This window comes from Corvus cornix, chromosome 1, assembly GCF_000738735.6.
Source record: "Corvus cornix cornix isolate S_Up_H32 chromosome 1, ASM73873v5, whole genome shotgun sequence".
NCBI classification, from domain to species: domain Eukaryota; kingdom Metazoa; phylum Chordata; class Aves; order Passeriformes; family Corvidae; genus Corvus; species Corvus cornix.
In genome coordinates, this window is record NC_046332.1 from 88,265,890 (window position 1) to 88,290,590 (window position 24,701).

General features: G+C 41.0%; 1 long non-coding RNA gene across 1 annotated transcript in view; it reads right to left on the bottom strand.

The window, feature by feature from the left end:
* The window catches only part of LOC109143951, a 36,739-nt gene extending 18,181 nt beyond the window's left edge, over nt 1-18,558 (bottom strand). Inside the window, exon 1 of the long non-coding RNA XR_002044401.2 lies at nt 18,392-18,558. This is a non-coding gene — a long non-coding RNA (uncharacterized LOC109143951). The remainder of the gene's footprint in view (nt 1-18,391) is intronic.
* Between the last annotated feature and the right edge of the window lie 6,143 nt (nt 18,559-24,701).

The following is a 24,701-nucleotide window of genomic DNA, read 5'->3' on the forward strand; positions in this document are numbered from 1 at the left end:
GAGAACTCCCTGTCCACTCACAACCTTGCAGCTGTTAAAGATAGCCTAGGATGGGGTACCTCCCACCCAGCCTTCACACAGCCAAAAGGATTACAGCTGATCCAAGATAGCCACTGATGTTTCCTCTCCACTTAGTGGAGAAAGACTAAAAGAAATGGGTGAATTGTATCTCAGGTGTCTGTCTTTTTCCACCATTTTAAGACAAAGTGAGATGAATCCATTCTGCATGGATTCATGGATACAGGAATGACTGGTTGTGGATCACTGAATTTCTGGTTATCAAACAGGTTACAAAAAGAAACAGTCTAAAGCCCAGAGACACCTTGTCATGTAGTTGAGGCTGCTGGGCTTTCTTGGGAAATGACTTTAATGCTGGCAGCTCTCTGTGCAGAGCAAGCACAGGTTCACACTAAATGAAAATACTCTGAGAGGCTGGGAGGCAGGCACAAAGGTGTATATTGTGGAATCCAACATAAGAGGCAGGCTGAAAATATCTAGCTGGTGCCTTGGAAAAATGTTTGTGGCTCACAGACTGCATGGTCATGAAGTGCCACAGCTCTTACAGGAAGAACAGGAAGAGCTGTTGTGTGTGCATGGCTGAAGTACAGAGAGCCCTGCTGGGATCAGGAGGAATTCTGCTGTGTGACTGCAGGTGAGCTGGGGCCTGCCACCCTTTCCACAGCACTCAGCCAGCTCAAATCCCATGGTAGGCAGTGCCTGCCTGCTCCTTCCTGGCTCTGCTGGGCTACAGCAGAAAATTGGAAAAAAAGGTTGTATAGAAAATGAAATATCATAAAACTAGTCTGCTTTCAGTGGACAAACTCATGTCATTGGTAAGGAAACCACTTATATACATACATGTATATGTATATATGCTCTGCTTTAGTGTGCTCATGTGGAAGCTATAGTCTCTATCAGTCTATACATTACCTGGTATATAACATGTAAAGAGCTTAATAAAGCAGCTGAAATATAACTCCAGTCAGTTTTCCACAAGGACATGTCATTATCTTCCTGAAATTCTTCAACCAGGCACTAATAAAAATAATGAGGAAACTTCTGAAAACTCATGTAGAACCAAGCTTACTTGTTAGAACTTGGGAAATTCATCCATTTCTGAATCTTTAACTGCAAAGTGCAGTTTGGCTCTAATAGTTGTGTGTCTTTTCTACCCATTTTAAATGTTTGCACTAGTCTAAATTGTCTCAGAACCTGACAATGACTTCAGGCGTAAACAGCAAACTCCTTGCTTTGTAGCATGTTGAAAAAGTCAGTACCTCAGTCCTGATAAGAAGTGAAGGTCCTCTCTTTCTCACTGTTTTTACTGGCTTGTCATCTATTGAGTCATGCCACGGGAACTTCACTTACATGTACGTAAATTTCATAGAAATGCACATCTTGATTCCTTTCTGGATAATGAGGTGTTTCTGTCTCATGAGGCTTGAACGGTACTATTCATTTAAAGCTGTGGAGGTCCTGTTCTGCCTTGGTTATAAAGCATTCATTCATCCATCTGCTAAGCTGTGGGATAAATGAATCATAATGTTTGCTTGCTTTGGCTCCCAAATGTGCTTCGTCATAAGTGCTAAGGAGGCCAGGCTATGACTGGAAGTAGTTGATGCTGTTTGTTTACTTGCAAAAAAGACTCTCAAGTGACTTGTGGTTTTCAAGTTGGAGACACTGCTGAACAAAGTAATTAAAGGGTGTGATTACATGTACCCTCAGTGTGTTACTACCGTTCTTTTTGCTTTGGCTGGGCCTTACCATGGCTGATCTTCAGACAGTTTGAGAACACTCCAGAGGAGAGTGTGGGCAAGACGTGGTGGTTTCTTTGCTCTCATCATCATTACTCTGCTAGCCTGTGAATGCTGGAGACTAGGGCCTCCTTCTTATCATTAAATCATAGAATGATTTCAGTTGGAAGAGACCTCAAAGATCATCTAGTTCCAATCTCCTCTGCCATGGGCAGGGACACTTTCCACTAGAAGATTACTTAAAGCCCCATCCAGCCTGGTCTTGAACACTTTCAGGGATGGGGTATCCACAGGTTCTCTAGGTAACGTGTTCCAGTGTCTCACAACCCTCACAGTGAATAATTTGCTTCTACTTCCTAATCTAACACTACATTCTTTCTGTTTAAAGCCATTCCCCCTTGTCCTACCACTACATGGTCTTGTACAAAGTCCCTCTCCTGCTTTCTTACAGATCCCCTTCTTGTGAGTAGAAAGGAGCTATCAACTCAAGAAAGAAACAAGTGCCCTGCCTTTGATCATAGCTGATGGGTAGTTTTTCAGATGAATATAAGCTAGTAAAATGCAGGAAGAAGCATGGTAGAGAAAGAACATCTCCACCTAAGAGTGGCTGACTGATTGCTCCTTAATAGGAAAGAACATGTAAGATGATGATGATGATTATTATTATTATTACTACTGTCTCGTTGGTGATGATTATTACAACTACCACATTGAGTGGTGCCATTTAGGAAATATGGATTGCATGGGAGATCATAAATATGGGTGGAAGAGCATGGGCAATGGAGAACTTGTGAGAATAAGCAATATGAGCTTATCTTCTGCCCAGAAAGGCAATGACAGGCCATGATAACTGCCCATAAGTTCATCCAACGGGAGAGTAAAAGTAAGGACATGTAACTATTTCCACTAATGAAGGAGCATGCATAATAAGATTGGAATAAGAAATGCATAACCAAAATTAATCACTGCAGCAGTGAGGTCCTGAAAGAGCATCTCAGCAGGAGTAATGGTAGGAAAAGGAATTACTTCAAACCTGGAGCTGGGTACAGCTATGAATAGGATTTGATGTGTGTGACAGCAGGGGGTCTTCCTGCAAGGCTGAATCATGTCCTCTGGCTTTGTGTTCTTTACCTCCACTGGAAAAGGCTGGACAGCTGAAGATAAAAAATGCCATCCTAGAGTTTAATTACTGTGTTATTATTATTTCCTCAGTTAAATCTGCATTGCTCATATTTACAGACCTTATTAGCTTGTAAGGGCTGGAAGATCAAAAGAATTAAACACTAAACACAATTGCTGGATATGTCTTTGTAGACATGTCCAAAGTTCAAGTCTTTTAAACTCTGCCAGGAGATGCCAGCTGCCCCTGGAAAATAGCCCTTAATGAGACTTGGCTCCCTTGGTGGAGGGAATGGTCCAGTCTCTAAACAAAACCGTGTTGTAAGAGATAATTTAGCTCTTCATATGGCCCAAGTGTTATGCAAAGAGGAGGAGAAGGAAGTCCTTAAATGTTATGTTGTTTTCCACTCATTCTCTTAAATGTCACTTTCTGTTTATTTTACTGTTTAATGGCTGCTTCTGTGGTATTCACTTTTGGCCATGCACTGGGAACCAAGATGGAGCAGTGTTGTCCCAGTGAGGGTCCCAGAAGCTTCCTGGCTCAGGCCAGCAGATCTGACAGACTGCAAGAAAGCAGCAGGAGTGATGTCTCTGCTGTGAATGTCGGGTCACTGGAGACACGGAGCAAAGAGTGCAGTAATGATAAGTGGCAGTGGCATCCAGCTTCCATCCTTGGAAGAGCACTTTAGGACATAGAAACCAGCTGCTAAAACATGACTGCTGGAGTATTTTATAGTTTATGGGATTATATTTCAGGATTATTGCCAGTTCCTGCATGATGTTTTTTTAAAACCTTAATTATAAAAGCAGAATATTGATTTACACAAATGTGATCCTCTTACCCCTCTTAAATCAGTAACTCAAATTTTTCATTGTCTAGCCAGTATGGTACTCACTGATTGTGCAGAGGCAGTCTGAGACTGTGTATATGCCATCACCAGCTTTGTCTTTTAGATTTAATGGTTGTCATATTTAGCATTTGCTCTCATTCTCTTTCTTTTTGATTGAGAAAACTAATTAAATCCTCACTTTACAATGATTTTTAAAAGTGGATCATGATTTAAATCTTGTTATTCTTTAAAACAAATTACTATGATGCAATACTTTGAGGAGGTCTGAGCATGCCACAGCTTGTTCACACAAGCAAAAGTTAATTTTCAGAGAATATCCTTGTTCCTAGATTTCTCTAGGTTCAGTTTCAGCATTTCCTTTTTTTCCATCTTTCTTTCATTTATTATGTTTGTAGCATATATTTGAACAAAGTGGATTCAAGAGGGCCAGCTGTACAATGAGCCTCCTTAGGGCGGTGGGATGGGAGGGAGAGGAAAGGGATGAGTCTCAGAGCAGCTCACCTGTGAGCAATAGTCCTTCTGCTTGCTCTCTTCCTCAGGGCACCCTGCCTGCCCTCCAGACCCCGTCTCAGTTATACCAGCGGCACATCTCTACCTTGGTGGCACAATACTCAATTTCAGGCTATTTGCTTTGGTCAGCAAAGTCCCAGGTGATGTCCAGCCACCTAAGTTCTCCAGGCCTTGTTGTTCTTCCTGTGGGGGTGTTTAGGTGCAGTTACTTTGAGTTTAGTTCCTGGGATGTTTTCCTCAGAGCTGGGCCAGTTTGGATTGGCTCAAGAGGTGGGAGCCTTTGACTCCTTGCTGTATATCTAACTTAAAACCAGACATACTTTTTTTTTTTACATCAACAGAAATATGGCACTAACTCATGGATGCTTGTGGTCTTATGCTGTCATTCATCCTTTCCATGTGAGCTGAATAAAGTTCTAATGCATGAGATCAGAGGTCACCAAGTATTTGTGTATTACAGTAAAATAATGTGAGCCAAGGCATTTTTAATGGATTATTTTTAAATGCAGATGTTGATAATAATGTATTTCCAATCTCCTGCATTTCTTGTGTCATTAAAACACTGTAAGAGTGATGACTATGGCTTTATGTAAGAGAGCTAAATTTAGATCATGGAAATAAATGCCAGACTCCTAATGACACACAGTAGGTTGGTAAGAAGTGACTAACATGGCTGCAATTTTTCACTTCGTCTGAGTTTGTCCTTTAAGGACAACTAGTTAATGTGTGCATGTTTGTTTTGAAGAAAGAGGCAATTGTATGATGCCTTTTCCTGGTCTTAAAATCAAGGGGCATACACGGTTAGAAGGGGAAAAGGGATTTTACCTTGGTATTTATTTTTAAGGATCCTTAGGTGTACACGTCCAGGTCATATGCATCGAGATGTACCCCACCGAGTCTTTCCCTGTGTCTCTGTGTCTCTCCTCTTCCCGTGTCCCCCCAACATTGAGTATAACATTATAGGCTTTACTAATTAGCATATCTATCAAAGATTCCCCAATGACAGGCTCAAGCGAGCCCCCCTCCCCAAGGAACCTTCCCCTGGATGGTTCTATCTTGGTTTACAGAATGTGTTCTGGAGAGGACCTTGGGGTCTGGGGCACACTGATCCCTAGCTACGAAGCTTCTAAAATGTTTAGTCTCTTAGCTTAACAAGTCCAAGAATGTAGGCAAAAAGCACTAGGAATACAGAAGCTGTAAAGAGGTATAACAGGGGTATAACAGGGGTAAAAAAGAAAAGGCAAAAATCTTCATGGCATCAGTAAAGTTAGCGCAATTCATTTTTGCTGCATGTGATTTGTTTGATCACCTGTTGACCTCTTGCATTCAAAAGTCATTGACTTTGCCTACATTTTTGTTCATGGACATAGCAGAATTAGACTAAATCCAACAGAAGACCTTGGATAATTTCGTGTGGCATGCCATAAACCTGAGGGACATATGTGTCAGTCTGAAGTATTAGAGACTTTTGCAACTTACTATTAAATAGCTTAATACATTCTTTACAATAAAATTACAATGAACTTGAGCTATTTGTTGCTCTCCCACAGGCCCCAGAGAGCATTTCAGAACACCACAAAAGCTCAGGTCTCCTGTACCCACTGCGTGGAACTTGTGTCTCTCCATAGTTTAAAGGCAGAGTCTCAAATGCTGTTTTTCAAAGCTACGTTTCCTCTGTGGGCTCTGTGCTCCTATACCTCATAATGAATACACACAAGTGCAGGATGGAAGGAAAGAAATAAGGTGTACAGCAGTCCTTCTAATTTTGATGAAACCTAGATGAAATTTATGAAAATTTTTCGTGTGTTTTGAGTTTTTCTTGTCATCAGGACGACTCTGATTAATACTACCACAGAAGAAGAATGAAAAACCCATTAAGAAAGCTTTCTTAAGGTATTCAAAACTATTGCTTATCTTCAATGTCTTTGAGTTTATCAGGGATATTAACAACCATTAATAACTCAGTAATACATGCAGCTAATCTTGTTTGACCAATAAATTTGAAGACTCTTTGCTGCAACATTTGTAATAAATAATTTACTGATCCAGCTGGTTATCAAAGGATGGACACAGCATTACTAATCACCCATGTGTGGTTTAAGTGACTTCTTATCATTCCACAGAAGCTTTGTGGCAGAGCTAAGGATGAAATCCTATTCTCAAAGGAAACATTCACATCCTTTAAAAAATAGCCTTCTCTTTTACTCCAAACCCTGCTTCATCCATTACTAGCTTCCAGCTTTTACAGTGAATAAGAAAGGAATCTTCCAATGAACAGCCTCCTGTATGGTGCAGGTCAGATTATTTTCCATGGTTTGGGGCATCCTGTGCTCTCCAAGGTGGAAAAAAACATAGAGCATCTTGTATTTAAAGTCAAAGGGATGGAGGATGTCAGTTAGAGAAATAGTACTGTAGTGTATGACATGTTTGTTGTGAGTGGACACAGAAAAATACTTCCATTCAAAACTAGGGATTATGATGTTATTTCTACTGTTTGCCTCTTGAGTGACTACTTCTTCCACCAATCCTGGCTCTTTGACCACTTGCCTTGGTCCACTTCTGATTCCATCCAGTCTCAGTCTCCACCCTGACATTTTTTGCATCTCTCCCTGTTTCTGGGTACACTGTCTTTTGCAATTTGGCCATGAGAAGATAAAATATGAAATTGTGTCATATGTTCTTACTCAGTATCTCTGAACTTCTTTCCTGGCTTCAGTTGTGAAGGAAAGCTTTTCCACAAACTTCTGCCAGCTGATGACTGCTTAAACTGGGAATTAGCTCCTTGGTTTCCATAGAGCGGTACTTTTCCATCCATGTCTGGGAACAAATCTATACTTTTCCTGGAAAGGCATAAGTTAATGCTGAAGGACATTGGGTTCTTGAGGTGTTTTTCCTCAGAAAATATTAAGCACTTTGCATCATAATTTGCGTCCTTCCACCCACTGTATACAGCATGTCTCTGCGTGTACAAAATGGAGAGGTTGTGTTTGGCTTTGAAATATATTTTCTCATGCACCTCTCAAGACAGAGATCATCTGCCTTGCTCCATTCTGACTCGCACTAGGCCAACCAGACCTGTGGACTGAAACACTTCATTTTGCTTTAAACATTGTCTCCCTGATCTTGCAGTGTGTCCAAGTTCTGCACATCCTGCACTTTGGTCTATAGATCCAAGACAACAAAAATAACTCCACCTCCTAAACTCTAGCCTTTTCTAACCCTCCAGGTCTAATTCAATACGGCCTGAAAATTTCCTAAGTATGTAGAGCTGGATGCTGATACGTGCACAGAAGCACCTGTCACAGAATGATCTTCTGTTAGAGATGTGCCAGGTCTGCTGACTTCTGCAGGGACACATCTGGCACCAAGGGCAGCCTGAAAAGCCGAGCTTTGACACAGCCAAACATCCCCTGGGAAAGGGAAAGACCAGATCTAAGCTGTTATGTTAGGGTGAGAAAGCTGAAGTTCCATCCCAGAAAAGTAATGCAGTGTGCCAGGCTGCTCCTGCCTGAAACAGCCAGGGGAAAGAACAGGGTGTCAGTGTCTGCTCCAGTGATTGGCACGGTTTGCTGCTTCTGATGAGTGGCTGTCCAGGGAGACAGGTTCATCCCAGCGAGCAGGGAGTGGAGCTCCCCAGCCTCGCCTGTCTCCATTTCCTCATGCCTGTTTTTGTCTGTTTCCTGGAGTGCATTGTGGCTCTGCCTCCCTGGAAATGGGAGTATTTTGGGAAGGATGAAGAAGGGCGAGCCCTTCTTAGTCTCCTTCTGCAGTCCTTCACATGAAGGAGTAAACTAATTTTGCCTAGTTCTGTCTGCTAGTGTTTTATGAATTCAGAGACCTATTTATTTACAGCCATGGCTGTTAGTCCACTTGTACAATTCCTTTTGTATTTGAAACTCTTTAGAGAGCACCTTATGCAAATTGGTTGGTCCTCGCTTACGTTAAGAATTTCCTTTGCACTGAGACTGATGGTTTTGACAGTTCTGACAGCAGCTGCCAGCTCTTCCATACTCCTTTTTATTCCACAGCAAAACCTCAGATTTCCTTCCAAATGGCTAGTAGACGAATTGCACTCTTTTGGATCAAAGATCTTTCCAGTCTCATGCAACTTGTGGTACTGATTTACTTACATTATTTCTGATACGTAATAACACCATTAGAGAAAATGGAAGAAATGTGAGAATATATATACTTAGTATTAGCTAATTTCCTGCTCACGGGTTGTGTCAGAGAGATAAATATGTTCCACACGAGAAAAGTCTTTCAAGATAAACACTTAAAAAGTCTGTAGTAGCTAATATCCCCTTTAAAACAAAGATTTGACATTCCATTACTTCAGATAAAATATATTTCCTCTGAATTTATGATATTATATATATATATATGCATGCTATAAACTCACAACAAATATTCTGAAGTTTCTTATAATCCTTTTTGTTATTATTTTTCACAATATGGTGTGAGATATTTTATTGCAATCTGGCCAGTTAATATCATAGCTAGATTATATTAGCATGCTGATTTATAAAGGTATGGGAGAGGATAAAAAAAGGCACATGAGAGGTTTTTGGCTGCACAGTTTGATTGTATATGATTCTTCTGAAGTCCAGAGAAAGATGGAGAACAGACTACTTTGATGCTTTTAGGTAAAAATAAAAAATGGCATATAATCAGTCTTGCAGTCAAGACAGAGCTAAGGATTTGCCAGTACTGGAGACCTGAACTATTCAAATATCTGTTGGGAAAGAAACAGGCGGACACAGGTGATTCAGCAAGTTCTGGGAATGTGTTAGTGGCAACTTTTTATTGCAGAGGCAGAGGAAGTTAATAGATAAGTGACAGTAATTATCTCTCTTTGAAATTAAATTCAGACAGAGGTCACATGGTAATGCGAGTTACAGGAGACTACAAAACAATAGTGTTCCGAATAAAGGAAGGAAACTCTGAATTGAATTAAGGCAGAGAGGTAGGAGGATATCTTTGGAAGGCATTCCAAAGAGTATCTAAGGAACAAGAACACAAATAGGAGACAAAAAGCTGATTAAAAAGGGGCATTTGCCAAGAACAAAACATGCCTTTTCAATTTTGTTTCCTCTTTTGCAGGATAACAGCTTAAAGAGGGGGCAGTAGTTTATTATCTCAGATTTAGTAAGGGTTTTGAGGAATGCTGTAAATAAGCTTGGAAAACGTGATGGAGAAGATGGGAATGTAAAGGTTGATGCTCAGCTAGTAAATTCTACTCATGGAGGAGTCAACAATGGATTTCTGTGAAATGAGGGATATTTCAAGGCAATGTTGCAAATTTAATTCCTAGAAACAGTTTGACTTTACCAAATCCAGTAATTTAGGTTAACAATGTACTTGATGGACTAAGGAATAGATTAATGAATTTATACTTCAAATTGTAGTAGGAAACGGTGCAAGTACTGTAGACAAACCACAAAGGTCAAAGTGGGTTTGGTATGTTGGGATCATGGTATGTGATGATAAATCCAAGAAAGAAAATACTAGGAAAAAGAATTAGTGGCTTTTAAGGAGCTAATTAGGCAATAGCAGCTCTGCCAGGCACATGGAAAACAAAATCAGCCAGAAATTGAGTTGGTAAATAATGCAAAGCAGTTGCAACAAAGACAATTTATATTGCATGTCGTAACAGGGTTCTTGTTCATATAGCATGAGAGGTACTTACTCTACTGCATCCTTATTGGGAAGACCTTATCTGGCATTCAAATTTCATTGAGTTTCAAAATCACATTTTGAGAAAGATGCACATAAATTGGTGGTGATCCAGAATAGAGATCCAGGAAGATTTTTGGAAAACATGATTTATTTGGAACAAATTTAGACCACTGAGTTTGTTTATATAAGAAAAGACTAAGGGGATATTGGTTAAATGATAGCAGACTTCCAAAATGGCAGGAAGATAACAAACAGTCATTTTCCATGTTGACTGAATTAAAACAAGGAATGATCTCTTCAGTTTTGCATGGGAAAATAAATATTTATGTACTGTATTAGGGAAACCCAGTTCTGTTAGGAAAACTACAGCAAGTTTTTCTAGTTTAAGGACAGAAGTAGACTATGATATTGTACAGTGTTCTGACTGGGATGGAGTTAATTTTCTTCATAGTAGCTAGTAGGGAGGGGGCTGTGCTTCGGGTTTGTGAGCACAACAGTGCTGTGAATACAGGGATATTTTAGCTATTGCTTACACAGCATCAAGGCCTTTTCTGCCCCTCATTACACACTGAGAGTGGGGAGACTGGAGATACACAAGGAGCTGGGAGGGGACACAACCAGGACAGCTGATCCATGCTGACCAGAGAGATGTCCCATAACATATGATGTCATACTCAACATATGAAAACTGGGAAAAGAAGAAGGAAGTGGTGGACATGTGGAGTGATGGCATTTGTCTTCCCAAGTCACCATCACCTGTGAAGTAGCCCGGTTTTCCTGGGGATTGCTGGACACCTCTCTGCTGGTGGGAAGTGGGGAATGAATTTCTTGTTCTGCTTTGCTAGCATGTTGTCATGGTTTAGCACAGTTTGGGTTTTTAGTTAAAGAAGGCTCCATCAGCCACCGAAGTGATTCTTTGCAAAGAGGTCCTTACAGCTTCCTCTAGACTCAATAGAACCAATCAACTGGCTAGTTTGAAAATTGGCAACTTTTTAAAGCCACTTAAGAAGCTTGACACGACTCTGTGATCCACATTTAAGAATGAACAAACCCCAGGAAACCTCTCTGGCTTCTGGCTTTTGGACAGGTAGCAGGACGTGGTGCAGCCCCCTCAGTGCGGCCTGGGCCGGGCAGGAGACAGCCACCCGGAGCCCCGCAGCCCTGTTCCATCTGCGGCTCTGCTCCATGCGGGCCGGCCCCACAGCCCTGCTCCGTGCAGGCAGCCCTACGGCACGGCTCTTCACCCTTTTTTAGTGCTGTAAGTTTCCTCCAGAACAGATGAAGCCTGCAGACATCAATCTTCTCGCAAGTCAAAAGAAAAGGAAGGGGGAGGGCATGTGAAGAAAACACCATAAAGACACCAAAATCAGTGAAGAAGGAAGAGTTGAAACCCTGAGGGAGGAGAAAGAGGAGATGCTTCAAGCTTAGAAGCTGAAATTCTGTTGTAAAGCTATGGTGGTGATGGACTATGATACATCAGAGTACCTGCTGTAATTTCATGGAAGCATGGGGGGGTGGAGCATTCAAACTGCAAATGTGAGCAAAAGTACCTGTGCTGAAATAAGCAAATGATGAAGTAGCTGTGATTTGATGAGAAGTTTGAACAGAGAGAGATGGAAGTGATGAAGACCCTTGCTCCCAGGGAAGAAGACCTCTGTTCCTAGAGATGAAGATGCTCCCAGAGATAGATGAAGAGAACCTTTGCTTCTGAGCAGCTCATCCTTAAAATGGTACCCCAGTAGCTCAAGATTGGACCCTTGAAAGCAGTTGTGGGGAAAGCTGTAAGACAAGGGAAGGGACTCTCACATGCGAGCAGAGAACCAACCCGGGCAGCTGTCATGCTGTGACATTGAAGCCATGAGAGAACTGTTTCTTGTGGAGATGTCTCCATAGCATGAACAAGAGAGACTCCTCTCCCTAAGTGAACTAAGAAAGAGATTATTATAGAGATGGTAGACTGACTGAAAAAAATCTCAAGGGTTGTCTTTTTACGTTGTCAGTGGGAGAAGGGACAAAGGTGGGGGGAAGAGAAATGTTCTGAAGGTTTAGTCAGACTTTTTTCTTTCCTTTAGGTCTGTTACTAAACTTCTTTATATTCTTTTAAGTTTTGTGTCTGCTTTGCTTTCTCCTAATTCATATCTCACAGAAGGAAAATAAGTAAGGGATATTTTGAACCAAACCACTACACATGCTATACCTGTTTCACTGTCTTTATCTCAGCCCACAAGTTTTCTCACTTTGACTCTTCCAATTTTCCCCATCCCAATGGGGCTGGGGAAGTACATGAGTGGCTATGTGGGGCTGAGTTACCAGGTGATGTTTAAACCCTGACAAGGGGACTAAGAGATCTCTATGAGTATGTTAAATAGCCATCTGATTATTACAGATCTACCAGCCATACTTCATGACAAAAGCACAGATTACATGCCCTTGTGATATCCTTTCAAGCTACTTCCCAGCTTTTACTTTCATGGTCCTGTGCAAGTGTTCATGGAATTACTCCCTCTTCCTGCAAGCAGAAATGTACACGTGCAGCATCAGTTTAATGTGTCAGGTCATGCTTCTGTCTGTAGCTCAAACAGCTTTATCAGAGTTTTATGGACTACTTCAGATTCAACCTTTTCTTTGCACTGAAGTAGAGGAAATTTTGTTTGTTTTCCCCCCCAATAATCCATTAGACCTTTTCCTGGAGCAGGCTGTAAACATTCCTTTATAAGAAAAATTTAAGTGAACAAGACCCAGGCTCAACCTTCAAGCAAGAGTCGAGTCCCTTCCAGCAGTCCAAATTTTCCCTTTGCTTCTGTCTAGGGAGAGACATGGTTTAACCTCTTGATAGAAACACCACATCTGCTTTAGGTTCTCTGAGGCTGAGCTTCATTGCTGAATGTTTGAACTCAGTATACCATAATATCCGTGAGGTTTTCTCTAGAAGCCTTCAGTAACATTTACAAATAGCAGTGTTATAAACATATATCGTAATATTGGCTTCTCGCAAGTAATAAGGTAGAGATTATATAATGTTAGAAATGCTTTTGCTGTGTGGATGTAGTTTTCTTTCTTTTTAGCAAGAATATTAGCAAGTGTGAGCAAGTGAGATAACCTCCAAGTGAACAGAGGATGAGGCCCAAGGAGCTGCTAATCAACACTTTGTCCAGAGAACAAAGGGGCCCAAAGGCTACTCCGCCCGGAGAACGGGGGCCCAGGGAGGCCCAGAGCCGCTATCACTGCTCTGCCCAGGGGGGCAAAGAGGCCCAAAGCTGCAATCGACCCTGACTGTCAGGGGAATTAAGAGGCCCACACTGCTATCAACTCCCACCTGGTGAAGCCAAGGCCAAGAATCAAAAGAAATAAAACCGCAAGGCAGAAGAATACGCATGCTCTAAAAAGGAACCAAGGAGTGGCCATGCAGAACAGCTCTAGGAAAAGTTGGAATATGCATAAAGAACAGACAGTAAAAATGGTATAAAAAAGGACTATCCCCGAGCATCAGGTGTGCTTTTGGCAGAGTGCCAAGGCACCTGGCCATTACCTCTTTGCTTTATTTTATGTGCCTCTTATTGTCTTTATATTAAACTTTTTAAATTCTCATAGGAGAGTGAACCTCGTTTTTCACAGCAGGATGCAAAATTCACCTTAACACCTCTTCCTCATGCTGCCTTTCTAAGTCTCTGGACACAAATACACATTTTGCATAAACGTACAGTCCAATTTTTGTTCAGGTTCACAGATCAAATAACAATATAGCTCTATAATTAACTCTGTGATTTTGCATTTCCAAAAGAACCTAAGGACCTTTATTTAACATTTTCTTTCTTTCTGAGCTTCTATCCTATGTTATTTGTTTTAACTGGGGAACACTGTGTTTTCTTTACTTCACTGTTTGATTTCTGAGTGATTTGCACAATGGCTGTTTTGGCTGCAGGAATCTGGACGTCAGCAGCTAGTTAACAAACGGGTTGGGTTATTCGCATGGACACTCGTATTGATCATGCAGCCTGTGGAAGTTGCTCAAGGCTTTTCTATTGAATTAGGGTTCTGATTGTCCTCTGGCAATTTTGTAACCAGTCTCAAATAAGCACATTTGCATTTTCAGTAGCAGGTACCATAAAACACTGATACACCTTGGAAGAAATGAAAAAGGAAATAAAAATGGCTTCCAAAAAGTTGATCTGAAATTTATAGTTCAGAAGTACAAGGTTATAGCCAAGTGCAGCTTTCTAATGGTTACTCACCATAAAAAATATCATTGCTAGTCAGATTGTTACTTAATAAAGTTGATTGTAAAGCAAATTCCTTTAACAAAATTACCCCTCTTACATTTTGTTTTTCCACATTGGGTTGTTTTATGGGATTTTTACAAGCCAAAGTTGAAGATCATCTGGAAGCAACTCAAGTTATATTCTAGGGATAAAAACAATTATAATATGATAAGGAAGAAGATCTTTTCCTTGCCTTGTCTCCACCCTTCCAAGAGGGTCAAGAGATAGAGGTTGGCCTGTGGTTTTAAAGCTGTGGGTGGTACAAACCATGAGCTCCTCCCTGCATGTGGCAACTAGCCCACTGGACTGAGAGGCTGCAGAAAGCCTCTGCAAGGCACACAGCAGATGGACCTTCCAGGAAGAGCAAAATCCCCTCCTGTCCACCCACATTTTACCTGTACAGCCTTTCTGAACATAGCACAAATGTGCCAGCTGAGAGTACGTGCCTTGGCACCCAGCTGAGGTTGGCAAACACCCAGGTTAGGTCACATTGGGCTGAAATTCCTGTAAGGATTAGTCGAAGGCTGGGTGAAATTTGCAGTTATTGGCAACTGAGTGTGTTGTGATGCTCTCCTCACCAGCAGCCATGGAAAAAACAAGGTCTGAGAGCACAGAGCAGCTTTAAATTCAGCAATTCAGATGGCAGTGGAGTGTTCTGGGGAAGATCCCAGAGTTTTCATCAAGTTTTCTCCTCAAAAAATAGAACTGTGACATAAGATATCACTCAGAGAGATTGTTCAGTAATAATTTGGCTGAAAACTAAGTGTTCAGGCCTGACATTAATTGGCTCTTTCTTCATTTTGTACAGCTTGCCTGTATTCCTAATTACACACAGCTGTCCTTTCCTTTCAGTTCATACCCAGTCAGCTGGTTGCTGCTGACCAAAATGTGCCTATCATTCAAGCACATATCCCTTCCCAGCACAGCTCAGAAGGCTCTCGGGATGTTGCCTTGCAGAAGCTGTGCGATTTTTGAAGGTGCTGAGACAGGGACATACCACCCTGACATCTTTGGTAGTAGTACCTAATTAAGTACCTGTGAGGACAAACTGTGCTAGATGTGGTCAGGCAGGCAGAACAAAACCAGCCCTGACCAAAAGCAAAACAGAATTTAGTGTCCGTATGCTTAGTTGTATGATTTAGGTTTAGGTAGTCCTGGAAGGAGCAAGGAGTTGTACTCGGTGATCTTTATGGTTCCCTGACGACTTGAGACAGTCTGTGATTCTGAAAGTTTAGAAACTTATGCCCAAAGCTGTGATTCTGGAAAGGAGCAATGCCTGGAGGAAAGGCAGACAGGTTGGGAGCAGCATGATCAGAGTATGGATACCTATATTTATTTGATAAGCCCTTAGCATTTTTTTTCTTAGTACTGTCCTAGCTTCAACGCCACTCCTCTTCAGATTAAGGACTTGGTGGGTATGAGCTCAGCTGATAACTTGAACCCAGAAGTGAAAGGGCCTTACAAGAGTTAGGTCAGGAAAAATATCCAGTGTAAGGACTGGGAGCTGTAGCTTCCTGAAAACCAGTGGAAACATTTTCAGCAGAAATTGTGTACATGTTTCCAGCTGAGACTGAGATTCCCAAAGGCAATTGTGGGTTGTTATTGTAGGCTGCAGTTTGCACAAAATATAATACATTAGTAATTGCAGTCAAGCAGTCTAGTCTGTCAGTTACTCATTATTTCTGCTATATGAGTATCCCAAGCATGACACTGTCTGTGCCTTAATTGTGCCTCCCCTGATGGGGGAGACTTTTAGAGTCTTTGCCAGGAGTCCGAGAGATGAACCTTCAGCCTTCTCTGCTTTCAGAGAGCTGTTTATTAAGTCTTATCGGAGGAATAGAGCCACTAAGGTGACCCAAACATAGCACAAAGCAGAGAATGCAGGAGAATGCCAAATTATCAAGATTACACAGCCTTTAAAAAGGTAAATTAACCAATGGTCACTAAAAGCGTACATTATTTTTACTTTTCTTCCAATGTCTAGTAAATTGTCTGGTCATGTAGACAGGAACTCTTTATCCAGTCATCCCAAACTACTTCTACTGCAGAATATGGAGTAGTAGTAGAAGAAGAAGAAGGTCTGGAGAGCAACAACAATCCTCCATTTTGAAGTTTTTTGCTTTTACCTATCTATATTATCTATATTATTAAACCAAAAAACTCTAAATTTTTCACCCTGTGACAATCTTACATAATGTTCTATCACCTAGTTCATACCAGTGTAGATTCTAATTCTTCCCAGAGGGTAGGCAGTTTTCTCCATGGACGAAGGTCAAAAACAGCATTGTCCAGGAGGGTAGAACCCTTCAAAACAGGCAGAGAAATATTCTCTGCATTCTGGGTTCCCACACAAGCAGGATCAGGGCTGTCTTCTGTACTTCACAGAATATGAAGGAAAAGAGAAACTGATTTGCCTTTATGCAGATATGCACATATCTGTGTCTCTTCAAACTTATTTAAAACTCCAGTTTTTTTCCAGTTTTTCATCAACATCGCCCTATAAGTAATCAATCCTTTCCAATAACTTTAGTCAGAAGCAGATCAGGTCTGTAAGCAGAAGAATCTGCATGAAAGACATGCATGCTTCACTGGGATATGTAGCGCTTTCACGTGCAAAGAGAAGCTGTACAATGAGACTAGTTTTCAAAACTGAAGTAAAAAAGCAAATAACACTTGGGGGGCAGGGTGGGAGAGTTTCCTTAAGAGCACTTGGTTGTGACATGTGACAGCTCTTCCTTTAAATGACTGTTTCTGACAATGATAATGGAGCCTTGCAGGTGACTTTTCCAGTAAATCCATTTGCCTGAAACTCTTGCACAAAGGGCTCAGAACAAATAGGACTCATGCTGGAAACAGTGTGCTGATGCAGTTCTTGCATAGCAGGGGTTTAAAGGTTTGTTTCAATAATTAGCACACACAGTTGGCTACCAGAGCGCACAGCTTGCTACCAGTCACTGGCGTGACACCGGAGTAGATGCTGCAATGAACCTGAATGGAGCATATGATTTCCAGGAATGAGTGATATTTGAGGCATACAGTGAGGTACAATCCTCTCCTCACTCAGATTAAGGGCAGTGCTTCCACTACTGTCAAAGCTCCTATCCTGCATGCACAGTGAGAATTGCCCTGCTGCCACATTCTGAGTATGAGAGAGATACGTGACAATACGACTGCAGATAAGCAAGACTTCACTTGACTTGTGCTCCTATAAATGTGGGCTTGGCAGATTCCCACTTTTCCTTATCAACCCTTGAAATATTTAACAGTTAAGTTCCTACTATGTGAAGACTAAAGCTAAGTAAGAGAATAAAAGCTTTCTTCCTTAAGAACAGGTGATTGCCGCTCCAGGTAGGCTTTACTTGCCATAACATGGGCTTATGAACTGCCAGCCAGAGCTTTGGTTTTGTTGTGGCTCACTTAAGGTCCCAGCAATGCATATTGGAAGAAGTGGATCAGCCCCCACACATTTTTTTTTCCTGTTTGGTATGTCACTGTCAAATGAAATAAATTATAAAAACACAGAGAGGGCTTTTTGGTTTTAACATGCTCTGCAAAAGACAGAAGAAGCTGGTCTCAGTGCTTAAGCTGTCAGAATAACTTCTGGCTATGTGTATGGTGCAATGAGTAAGTTGGTGTATTTGGGCTCAAATTAAAGTTGTTCTGACTGCAAGTGCTTTAAAAATAAAAGAGAAACAGGAACTCACTTAATTAGACAATCTCATAAAACAAGATAGAAAGTTTTCCTTCATTGAGGACAGAGAGTTTTCTTGATTAAGACTTTAGTCACTGGAACATACTGATTTATTAAACTAAACTAATTTTTAAAATTAATTAATTTTGGCCAAATTAATTTCCATGAAGAATCTTTTTTTCTGGGACATGACAGAGTCAGGCTGAATTCTTTGTCACAAAGGAAGTGAAGCATGAGACTGAATCTTTCTCATCCCTGCACTTTTGGCTTTTCTTCAGGAACTAGGATGTTATTTAGGTTCCTGGTGAAAAACTCGGGAAGATTTGTTCTTCAAACCAGTGTGCTAAAAAAAGAAATATCCATTGCTTTGATCTCGTCACCAAAAGGATTTTTTTGTTTCCTCATAAATCCTTTAGATTTTGGAGTGAGATTCCACAGGCTTTTTGAACTAATTCAGATAACACTATGGTAGTTGCACTTCTCATTCATATATCCAGGTTCAAGATATTATTAGAATGTGTGACTTACCACAGATCTTTTGGGATTTCCTCTCAGTCTGTACTGATAAGACAAGAAGAAAGAACAAAATTTTCACAAGTCACTTGGCCTCTTCATTCATAGATTGCAATATCTTGATCATCACTGGCACAGACCCGGAACAGCTTCAGAGTGGCACAGTGTGAGAAACTGCAGTTTTTTGCAACATCAAACCTGGCTCATTTATATGAATCAGCTGCAGGATGAATGCAATTCACATGAGAATGCATTGATCCTCCTCCTCCTCCTCCTCCTCCTCCTCCTCTTCCTCCTCCTCCTTCTCCTTCTTCTTCCCAATCTATGAGGGAGAGAAGAGAGCAGTATCTGCTTTCCCACTCACTGTTGATAGGGATACTTTAGTCTGCCATTTTATTTGAGTGTTAAGTAAAACATGATGGTATTTCAAACTGCCTGGCTTATGCAGATTCAGGTCACTGATGCTGCTGATCTACCAGGAGAGATCTCAGAGGGACCCTACTGACCTCTGGTCTGGGACTTCAGGTTTGTTTTTCTCAAAAAGGCGAGGTAACAGACTTTGCATGTGCTTCAGAATTACTTAGGCTGCTCAAATACATTAAAACATACTGTAAGGGCTGCAAAAGGGTCTTATTAAGTCTTTTCACAGAACTGCCTGATAAAATGAGAGATTTAAATTTAGTGTAGAAAAATAGAAATCCCGTGGAAAACCAGTATTAGCTGTACCTGGAAAGACAGTAATCACTGTACCAACAGCTGGCTCTTCATTAGCTGTCTATGTTTAGGAAAGGCACATGGATATCACTGTGACTAGTTCTCTGAAAGCAACAGCTCAGTGATAAGCAGCAGTCTGTCAGGTGGGCTTTCTGGTGTTTTTAGGAAAGGAATGGCACTAAAAGGATCCAGATTCAGTGTAGGTTTAGGTACATAGAATAAGTGGCTGCATCAAAGCAAGCACACAGTGCCTTGGAAAGAGCAAACAGTCCTAGTTCTCCAACACTAACAAAATACAGCACAGAGGAGGGTGTCACAGATGATTGGTGTGTGGGGTGGCTTTGCCAGAAGGTTCTTCAGCTTGGAAATGCAGAGTATCCTCTGAGTCATGAACAGTGATGGAGAAAGTGAGCGAGAAAAGAGGTGCTTTCTCACATAATCAGAGTGAAGGGTGCCCAGCTATTACTGAGTGGCAGATTAAGAAAAAGCAGCAGTGTTCCTTTTTAATCATAGTGTGTGTCTAGTGTAGAGTGATTAATGTGCAAGTCATTTCCATGGGACGTGAAGGCAAGAAAGATAAGAAGTTTAAATACAGACTAGAGAGAGCTATGAAGGGAAAGTTAATGAGTTAATGAGTAACTACTGGATATGGGCATGACCTTTTGCTGACGGGATGCCTGAAATATTATTACTGGAAAATAGGAGAGTATAACAAACACAGACAAAACCCTCATTAGCCTTGTTCAACTGCTGTTTTTACAAGTACCTGCAGCTGGCCATAGTGTGAGACAAGAAATTTTCTCAAGGGCTGTATGGCCTTTAAATTTGGCCTTGCATGTCTTGTCTCTAACAAGTGGCAAATTTTAAATGCTTTTATTTTATGAACCCATAAGTTAATATGCAGAGCAAATGATTTCACTTTAATCACTGGCTTCTGGAAAAAAATAAGAACTAGTTTTTAATAGAAACAGATACAGAATCAGGATGAGATCAGATAATGCCCAATTTGTACATATACACAAAGAAAAGTGGGAAGGCAGCGCAGTGGAGGTCGATATGAAAAGGTTTCAAATGGACATTAATTATTAATGCCATAAGTCTGTGCCTAAACCAGGCTCTAACTCAGTTATTTAGTGGAAATGTAAGAGAATGGGGTTAAGGCAACAAAATGTGTTGCTCTCTGGTCATCAAAACATAAAAAATTCTTATGATCTGACATCTTCTGGGGCTCCTTAGGGACACTACTTATTTAGTTTCCTGTTTGGAATTCCTAAGGATACAAGCAGTAGACAATGAAGCATAATGAAGGGGTTATAATCCAGACAGTGCTTTCTCTTCTGTTTTGGCTCCTCCCCAAACACAGCAACAATTTTTAGGAGCCACAAAAGTGGGACATCATTCTGCCTATGTGCTTCAATATCTGTATTGCACAAGTTTGTGGACAGGATGTTTTAATGAAAGGACTTTTGTCATGAATTTGATCATTTGTTTATTTTAAAGGACCTGCCACAGATCAGTATTATTTGCTAGAAGTTACGCCTATCATGAAAGAAAGAAACAATGAAGCAAAGATGTAGATCCTGGTCTTAATCAATCTTTGGATTAAGTAATGTTAGTTAGACATTTGACATTCTTGTGGGTGTCTTTAAGCTGACAGGATGTCCTCTGGGTCTTGGCTAGGAGCTAAACCAGAGCTGGTAGAAGACAATAGAGTTCTCTTCCACATCACAAATTTAGGATGAGATCTGCAAGGTGTAAATATAGACATACAGTTGTATTTACATTCTCCAGTGATTTCGCATCACTGAAGACATTATAACATCACTGAAGACATTATAACTAATTGGATTAAATGAATTTTGTTACCTGCGAATGGGGAAAGGCAGATTAAAGATAATTCACTGTACTGAGGTATGAACAACTGATAAATACAAGAACAGTGAGAATTATACCAGATACACCCATGATGTCTTCTGGAGTAAAACTGTCACCTCTAAGTAAGGACAGCTGCTGACCAGGACCTTTGCTACGATCACTGCTCTAAACACATGGAAGCTGTTAATGGGGTTTTTGTATATCCATCTGGTGAAAACCTAATGCCATGATACAACTCATCTTTCTAAAATTAAAGGCAGCACCCTAGTGAGTAATCGATGCAGGAGACCTATGGTCTTTCAGACATGTTGGACAGGCTGACCCATGGGTGTTACACAAACCATGTAATTGGAAAAATCTAACATTAATTGCACCACTTTAAATCCCTAGTTGTGCACCAGAGAGTCCAGACCTGCAGATCTGCATAGCTCACACATAGGTTACCTCCTGTTTGCTGAGATTTACTCTCTGTTTTCCTTTTATTATAAACTCCTTACTATGTTTAAATTGTCAATAACCTTGAAGCTGTGTTATTAAAATGCACAGAAAAATCCCATGATATTGCCAATATGAGTTCAATCTCACAAGCAGTTCAATCTCGCAAGCAATTAAAACTTTTTATCCTGGTGCTCAGTCTCCATCAAGTTATTCAGTCTAAGGGTGAAAGTGTGAACTACTTCATACAGTATAATAATCGCACTTTGGCCAACTACTTGAACTCTTAATTAACTAACATTTTCAGCCTCTAGACTCAAAAGAGGCATGTGCTGTGTCAACCCCTTTAGTTCTCAATTTCTACGTATTTATACTGTGAATCTGAATAAAGGAAGAGTATCACTTTAGCCCTCGAAGTGAGGTTTATTTTGCATAGAAAACAAGGCATGAAGGGTCCTTACCATGTGCTGAGGTGCCTCCCCAAAGAGGGTTGTTAGCACGGCTGAGGCCTGTAGCTGGAGCTAGTTCTAGAGTAGTGAGACCTCAGCACTAGAGGCAAGTTAAACTATGGGTGTCTTCATAAAACCAATGCAAAATGATAATGGGAGGCAGGGGAAAGACATGGTTGGAAGGTAGGATTAAAATAATTTTCAGAAATTGTGGTTTTGCCCCAAAGAGACAGCCCACATTGCACAGAAAACTTCAAATGCTTAGGGCTATAATGTGCTCTCAGTTTCCATGTTACACTAAACAATTTCTGTTTCAACAAAACTTTTCTTTTCCTGTGGCTCATGTGGTCTCATTGCTGTAATATGATTACCTTATAGAATTATGCATTACAAAAGCTATTTGCAGGAAGAAAAGCATCCCATCCCCTTGAGAATACGCAGCACAGAATGATGGTAGTGTCTGAGCCACCTCATGGGGTTACCATTTCCCTCTTCAGTTTGAAACTCAAGAAATGTTCTGTACAATCTCACACTTACGTTGCTTTTTTGACCTACTTGGTTAACCAAAATTCAGCATCCTGTGGGTTGTCTCTGGAGGAGAGGTTGATGAGGGACTCAGATATCTTTGATGTGCTTCTTGTTTTGCAAATAAAGTATTTTTTCCTTACCACAGAGCACTTTGCGTTGGAAAATGTTTTTATTCACAGCTCCAAATCTTTACGTGAGTTTTATTTGATAGTTTATGAGATTCATTCTTGAACTATAGATTATGTCTGTGCATTCCAGTTTTAGTTTAATTATATGCTGCATATCTGCCATATAACTTCTTAACAAGCTTCAGTTTGATGGTTATTGTGTTTGAACAGTTTGCAGAAAAGCAGAGCTATAGACTGGTCACTACTGGTCACTATTTTGACCCAGCTGGCTCACAGAAAATTGCATCAAAACAGGAAAGCATCTTTTGCAAAGCTGTGGAGTGAGACTGCTATACAATGCTGTGCTGGGGAACAACAGGAACAAAAGCATAAGTGTTCATCTAGCAGTATTTTGTTTAGCAAAAAGCAGAAAAGTAGAATGCCTGCAGCACTGAAACTGTTGCCAGAGTCATCAGGAATTGTCTGCAAAACAAAGAAAAGGCAGAACAAACACTCTTGCTTTACCCAGTAGGATGTGGCATCTCAAGAGCTAGAGATGTTTCCTGCAAGTTATGGAGAGGGTATGGATTGCAGGAACTGATGGCTTCAGGCAGCAGTGTTGACCTGACTTACTATTTTCTGTTTTTATAGATCTGACACTGGCAGGGAGATAGAGAAGGGATACTTACTGTATCTGATTGTCTAAGTAAATCTGTACCGTGTCCTGTAGACATAACCCCCTCCTAGGGCTGATGACTGACCTTTCCACACAAGCCTTGTCTCTCCCTTGTTACCTGCAGAGCTTTTGTGATTCCTTCTGGATAACTTGAGCTCCACTTATTCTATGTCTCGTTGCTTGTGTGACAGTTTTTACATAGTGTGAAGCACATGACCATAGAATTGAAAGTCATCATTGTCCTGCAAAGCTCTGCTAAGAGTCCCAGATCTCTGCTCCAACTCTCTCTTCTGATGAAGAACACAGAACTGCAGGACAGCATAAAGTATTCTTCCTGTACATGAGTAAAATACAACAGCTACAAAAAGGTACGAGGTTGAGTTCCAGAGTTCTCTTTTCAGTAGGGCTTCCAGGTGGACAGCTGGCAGGGATCAGAGACATTCTGACCTCAGGAACATTCAGCAGGCATGGATTTGAGAGCATGAGGTGTTGACAAAACCTGGGATGATGTTACAAGTGTATCCTGATGGAACTGGAGGCAGAAAGGAGGAGAGCTCTTATGGACTCCTAAGCACCAAGCGCTCCTCACCGTATGGACTGGCAATGTATTTTCCTCTGTGGTTCATATACTGCAGAACCAGGATTATGAAAGAGGATGGAAGAGCTCCAAGGATGAATAATCAGAGAACTTCAAGCACATGCTGTCCAACAGGAAATATCCCATCTGCATCCTGCGCAAAGTCTGGACGAGAGAGATTAAATCATGAGTTTTTAGCTAGAAGGATAGAAAGATGTTTTCAAAGGTCAAATACAGAAAAGGGAAAAAAGCTGGATATAGCATTTAAGCAATTGTCCTTCACCGTCTTCTTCAGTGGGGGCTTCTGTGAGCAAAACCCACATGTACAGGTTCTAGGGAATCCATGGCAAGCCAGAGCAGCAAGGGCTTCTTTTTGCTGAATGATGTTTTCAGAAGGAAAACCCTGAATGTGTGGATGAAATCAGAAGAGATCAGATGAAGCACTAAATGCACTTAAGATAAGACAGAAAATAAATTATATGGAGTGTTGCAAAATGGAGTGAAGTGCCCCATGGAATTCTCTGCTAATTTTCAATGGGGTTTCAACAGAGTTTTGTGAGACCTTCAGTTCACGTGGATTCAGGGGAGTGGGGGTGAAGCAAGCCCTGCAAATCCTGAAGTGACTGCATGCTCTGTACTTCCACTTCTTGAGATTACTCTTTGAGATAATTGAGTGTCAGAATGCTGCCTGCCTGCCTGTGCTCTCTCCCTCTCTCCCTTGTGTAATCAAAGGGAATCGAGTCATCACTTTGAGCTATTTTTAACATTTAGCAAGAAAACCCCTAAATAAGTTGAAACATGGTGTCACAGGAAATGGAATAAATGGGTGCTGTGGTTTAACCCCAGTCAGCAACTGGATGCCACACAGCCAATCGCTCGCTCCTCCATTCCACCCCCAGTGGGATGTGGAGGAGAATCGGAAAGAAGAAAAGCTTGTGGGTTGAGATAACAACAGTTTAATACT